At 40.6% G+C, this 6,225-nt stretch overlaps 1 pseudogene; it reads right to left on the reverse strand.

The window, feature by feature from the left end:
- Positions 1–247: 247 nt before the first annotated feature.
- LOC110562681 (E3 ubiquitin-protein ligase RBX1-like) lies at positions 248–5,825 on the reverse strand (annotated as a pseudogene).
- Between the last annotated feature and the right edge of the window lie 400 nt (positions 5,826–6,225).

Here is a 6,225-nt window from a genome sequence, read left to right on the forward strand (position 1 = left end):
TCTCTGTCCTAGAAAGCTCTGGCCCCTAAAAATCCTCTATAAAGGCCGTGTCTGCTTAGTCCTGTGCTGCCTTCTCCTGGGAACAGAGGCAGACGCTCCTGGATTCATCCCTCCTCTCCTGGAGTGATTCCTTCAATAAATCTTTTTTAAGAGTTTTGCTGACTGGTGTAACTCTCTCATTGGAAGAAGCCAAGAAGCCTAGCGGAGGAGAAGGTAAGAAGGAGCAGGGCTTAGGCTCCTGAGCACCTCAGCTCAGCCGGGACTGGGGAAACCCTCCCTTGGGAGCTGCAATCCCTCTACAGAGGAGGCCTCCTCGGTGCTGTGTGGTTCCTGGCTTCTGTGACTCAGGTTTCCATTCCTTGGGACTCTGTCCCACCTCAGAGCTGTATGGTTTCAAGGCTTCAGAGCTGCGGGTTTCCTGGACACCTTTCCACTGGAGCAGGAAGGCCAACAGCTCTTGCTTGGAAGTGATATGGCCAAAGACAGTTTGAGTGAGAGCAAGGTCTTACTTTGCTTACAACTTTCCTGAGCTGTTACTATTGGCTCAGGAAACCCATCAGTGGGATTCTCATCCCGAGGAATCTGATGTGGCACTGGTGACTGGAGACCTTGAGGAAGGTGTGCTCCTAAATATATATATATATTTTTTGACCATGACCATTCAATGTAAATGCAAGACAAATGTGATTTCCCTAACGGGTTTAACTTCATATCAATTTCAGAGAGATCAAGAAGAAGGAGAATTGGGTTTGTTGTTGTTGTTGTTTTGTTTTTTAGTGAGGTTTCAGGTTATTGTTCCAATATTTCCACAGGGTAGATAATTGGAGTCAGGCTTTTTGGGTATCTTACTGGGTTCTTAGACCTATTACCCTTCTCCATTACAATCCCTTCCAACCCCCTAACACTAAGGTAGGTGAGAAAGAAGGTTAGAGGGGAAAGGGGGCTTATATCTCTTTAGACTACTTCCTGCTGATTAGGGACATTGAATTCCTTGGGGCAAGTCCAGTCTTCATCATCAGGATATCTCCAACCAACAACCAGTAATCCAGCAAGCAGCAATCCGACAATCCAGCAATTCAGCAATCCATCAATTTATTAACAGCAAAATTAGCAGCAGGAACCAGAAGCAGCAGGGACCAGCCGCAGCATGGGCAGCAGAAGGGACCAGAGAAGCCACTGCCACAGGTCTGCTTTGGGCTCTCACGTTTATACACTCTGAAGAGTCCCCAGAATTCCAAACACACAGTATCTGCCACTGGAAAAAATCATGCCCTTGCTAGAGCACATGACAAATCAAAGATAGCAGCTGTGGACAATTTGAAGCAGCCCATCTTCCACATGTGGGATTAAAACAAAAACATATAACTGGGCCTTTTAGAATACCAAAATTCTCACTACATTTTCTCTTTTCTGCTATAAGCCATTAATTGAAACAGAGACCTTTTAAACTAAACACCTTTAGATCACAGGTCAAGGTTTTCAGGAAACGTTTCCTGCTCAATTCCAATCTTTGTAAGTTTTGGTGCTATCTTTTTATTCCCCGTAGAAGCATAAGCCAAACCGTATCTTCAATGCAAAACGATTGTAGGTTTCCATTCTGATGTTACTGCTTCCTTATAGTATGTAGACTGATATGATCGCAGTTTATTTCTTAATAACCCATTGTCTCTCAGCTGCTGTTGTTCCTTTCTCGTTAACATTAAGCAAATTTAAAGTTAACAGCACTATTTAGTCTGTCCCTGGGAGTGGTTACTTCTCTTTTTTGTTTTATAAACATTTCTTTTAAAGTGTGATTAGATCTTTCTATAACTGCCTGTCCTGTAGGACTGTGTGGAATACCCCATAACGTGACTTATATTAGAATATGCAAAGAATTGCTTCATCTTACTGCATACATATTTGAGGATATTATCAGTTTTAATTTGTGTAGACATAATAATTGACATTATTTCCAATAAATGTGCAATTACAAAATGAGTTTTTTTTCTAGAACTCAAAGCAGTTGCCCATTGAGACCCTGAATATGTGTCAATGGTATGGTGTACAAACTTTAGTTTTCCAAATTCTGCAAAATGAAACATATCCATCTACCAGATTTCATTTCTTCTGATACCCTCTAGGGTTAATTCCAATGGGTAATGGAGTTTGGTTATGTAGAGAACAAATAGTACATTTTCTTATAATTTCTATGGCTTGTTGTCAAGTGACAAAAAATTCAAATTTTTTATTTAAAACTTTACTGTTAACATGATGTTTTTCATAAAAATTTGAGGCTTCTAACATTTCCTATTAATAATTGGTCAATTTTCTCATTTCCTTGTTCCAATGGACCTGGCAAATATGTATGAGACCAAATATGAGTAATATATAATGGAAAGTTTCTATTTTAGATCGCGTGTTGCAAATGCATAAATAACAAAGTTAATTCTAAATTATCAGAAATAAATTCAGAAGTTTCTCTATGCACAACTCCTTCTCCATATTGAGGGTCAGTAATTATATTAAGAGATTCAAGAAAATCCAGTAATACCCTAAGGATTTCATACAGCTCTGATTTTTGACCTGAAGTATATGAGCTTTGGATTACTTTGCTTATTTTGTCTGACTTATAGCCCACCATTCCCACATTATTTGCATCAGTATAGAATGTAGGTGCTTCAGGAGTTGGTGTTCCCTTTTCAAAATGTGGCAGAATAAAATTAGTTCTTTTTATAAGTGGACGCCTGCTTTTAAGATATTTGTTATTAATTTCTCTCAAATAATTACTACAAGCTCTTTGCCAACCTTTATTTGATTACCCGTTATGATGGAAGCTTGGCATTTGTAGGAGGCACTGAAGAGTTTAAGTTAGCCTGGATGTAGTTAGCCTGAGTATAACTCCATTTTGAAATAAAGAGCCATCTTGACCGGGAGCTGAATTCAGGTACCAGGAAATATCACAGAATGTACACTTGGCAGAAAACAAAGTTAACTCTCCTAGCAACAGCCACTAAGAAATATCACAGAATAAATGCTTCATAGAAAATAGAGACAAACTCCCTGGCAATAATCAATGAGAATCAGTTGGGAATCAGGTGGGAAAATCCTCCACAATGTTTCATGTATAGTTTAGAAAAATAGCCATTGTGATTATATGCTTTACCCATTGTGATCATATGTCTTAGGCCACTGTGCCTCAGAGAGGCATATGCCTTGGGTAATTGTGATTCAGAAAAGGTCATCTCACCCCTCTAACTTTTACCTAATCCTGTAATGTCAAGGCATATCCCCCCTCCCTGTTTGCTGTCATAGAAACATGTGCCCCCCCACCCGTTTGCTGTCATGGAAACCCCCTGATCACAGACTTACCCTTTAAAAACCCTGCTCACTCAGGGCTCAGGGTCCCACTTCTCTACTGCTGAGTCTCTACTGAGACTTGGGTCTCAAGTTCGATTGCTCTTGTAATAAAGCTCTCTTGCTATTGCATCGAGTAGTCTCCCGGTGGTCTCTGAGGGTCCTATGAACCTGGCATTACAGCACTACAATTTTGGCTGGGTCTGTTTTTGACAATCGACGTAGTCTTATTGTACCTTTTATGATTTATTCAGAAAACTTTTCTATGTATGTCTCTAACTTTTTACTCTGTTTACATGCTAAGAAAATCCATTTCATAATACTATCTTCCCTTTGCATAATGATCTCAGTAGAAGAATGAGTTGAAGATACCAAAATACAATCAAGTTTAGGATCAATTCAACCCACACATGCATGGTGCAGTCTGTTCTACCAGAGCTAACTCTTTCTCTCTGCTTTAGTTATTAACCATCTTTAGTTATTAACCATATTTAAGTCTGAATCTTCCTGTAACACTTGAAATGAATTACTTAACTCATGAATAATTAGTCCAATTGTAGGTCATAGCCAATTAATGTCTTCTATTAATTTTTTGAAAATCATTAAGAGTTTGTAACTGATCTCTACAGATCTGTACCTTCTGTGGTTGGAATTTTTGTTGACTTATTTTATAAACTAAATAGTATAATTTTGTCTATATATTTTTTCAGGAGCAATCTGTAACCTCGATGATGGCAAAATCCTTTGTGTTTCCTTAAATGTTTTCTCTATAGTATTTGCATCAGAATCAGCCACAAAATATCACCGATGTAACGATAAATAATAAATTGAGGAAGCTACCTGCCAATTATTTCTAGAGGTTGTACAAAACATTGACAGGAAGTTGCACTATTTAACCTTCCTTATGGAAAGTGAAGCAGTTTCCAATGCCCTCTTTTTCCTGGACCACTGTTATTGTAAGTAGGCACTGAGAAAGCAAACCTGTCACTGTCATGCTTATGCAAAGGAATTGTGAAAGGCAATTTTTATTTTTATATTAACATATTTTTAGTAAAATTAACTTTGAAAACAACAAAAACCCCACAGCATTTGTTTCACATTTTTGGCAATTTTTTCTGCCTAACAGAAGACAGTTGGAGTCTCAGATCTGCGACATCTGACCACTGCTTTGACTGGAAGTAAGTGAATTCCTTTCACCTGCAATTGCGCTGGAGGAGGGAAGGATGTCGGGACCTCTGAAGAACCATCAGCCTCATGAAAACCACAGCAACAAAAGCTTCTCAGAAGAGGCTGCAGACACTGCCTTAGCATCAGCATGGCAAGTCCTCCCATGGCCAGCATGTTTAAAGGAGACCTGAGTGCTTGTTAACTCAATCTGAATTTTTCTCCTTAGTTATGCCAGCAACTGAACCCTGTGCTGAGCTATATAGCCCTCAGCCCCAAACTAAAATTTCTGTTTTAGAAACAAGGTCTCCTGGACTCAGAGAATCCTTCTAACTGATACCCAAGTACCTGGGATTACAGGCATATATATTCAAACTGTCCAAACATCAATTTTTAAGATTACTCTAGTGCCAGGCAAAGTTACGTAGTAGGATGTTTGTAAAGCTTTGTTCTAGAGACTGCAACATGTCATACACAACCAGCAACAAGCTGCAGTGTTGGAGCTTCCCAAGCTTTTCTGTGCCCACTTGATACCATTAACTTGTTCTTAGACTCCCTCGTGAGAGAAGCCTAGAGCCGACCTGGCTGTTCCATCATTCAGCTGCCTGGTGCTACCTCAGAAGGAAGACAGAGCCTGAGGCGTTTCCAGGCGCTAGCGACCCACACTTTGACAGGTTCCTTGTGACCTTGTGATGATGTAGTTGCAGGACAACTCTGTTCTGCTGAGCAACAGTGCACTTTTCCAGGTTGGTTTTCTGGCTTTGAAGAGGCTGCTTCTCAGATCACTCCGCATACATAAGACAGCAACCATTCTCCAACTTAATGACTTTATTTGACACAAAATGCAATATGGCTGCGGGAACAGCAAACTCCAAAGACAAAGGAAAGGAAAAAAAAACAACAAAAAACAAAAAAACAAAACAGAAACAAAAACCATGGCTCTATCTAAGTTATAGTTAACGGGAAGGCAAGTCACTAAGGGAGTAACCAACGGATAAGCTTTATGGGAGAGTCTTTCCCAGTGCCCATACTTTTGGAATTCCCACTCTGTTGTCCAGTGGACACACCTGCCCCGTTCTGAGCCATCAAGCGATGCGGCGGAAATGCAAAGCATGGTTACAGATGCCCCACGCAACCGTACACTCTCGGACGCCTGGGTGGCTTGACATTCGATGCAAAGATCCATAATGTGGTTCCTGCAGGTGGCACAATTATCAACCACAATATCCCAGGCCGAGAGGGCTACTGCGTTCCACTTTTTCACTTCAAAGCGCTTCTTGCCCGCTGTTGGTGTCGCTGGGGGAATCCGCGTCCATCGCCGCCGCCATGTAGAAAGCACACTGTCCCCCGCCCGAAAGGCCATTTTTAAAATCAATTACTGTCAGATGCCATGACTTACATAACAAAGAAGGTTAAAGAATTCCAGACTGTAAAGGGACCATTTGTCGAGTTACTCTATTCACCACTCTGCTCTTATTCACTGCCTTTAGATCACTTCTCTTAGATCATCCTCCATTTTCATGATTTCTTTTTTATAACAAACACGGGGGAATCCCATGGACAGGTAAAATGTTCTATACGCTGAGCCTCCAGCTGCTCAAGTACCTGTAGTTTTTCCTTAGTTAAGGGCCTCTCATTTACCCATATAGGCTTGTCAGTAAACCCGTTTAAGGGCAAGGCCATTAGTACTTCAGCAGTGGCCTCTGAAAAGTTTGGAAACTCAATCCC

This window comes from Meriones unguiculatus, chromosome 5 (assembly GCF_030254825.1).
Source record: "Meriones unguiculatus strain TT.TT164.6M chromosome 5, Bangor_MerUng_6.1, whole genome shotgun sequence".
Classification (NCBI taxonomy): Eukaryota; Metazoa; Chordata; class Mammalia; order Rodentia; family Muridae; genus Meriones; species Meriones unguiculatus.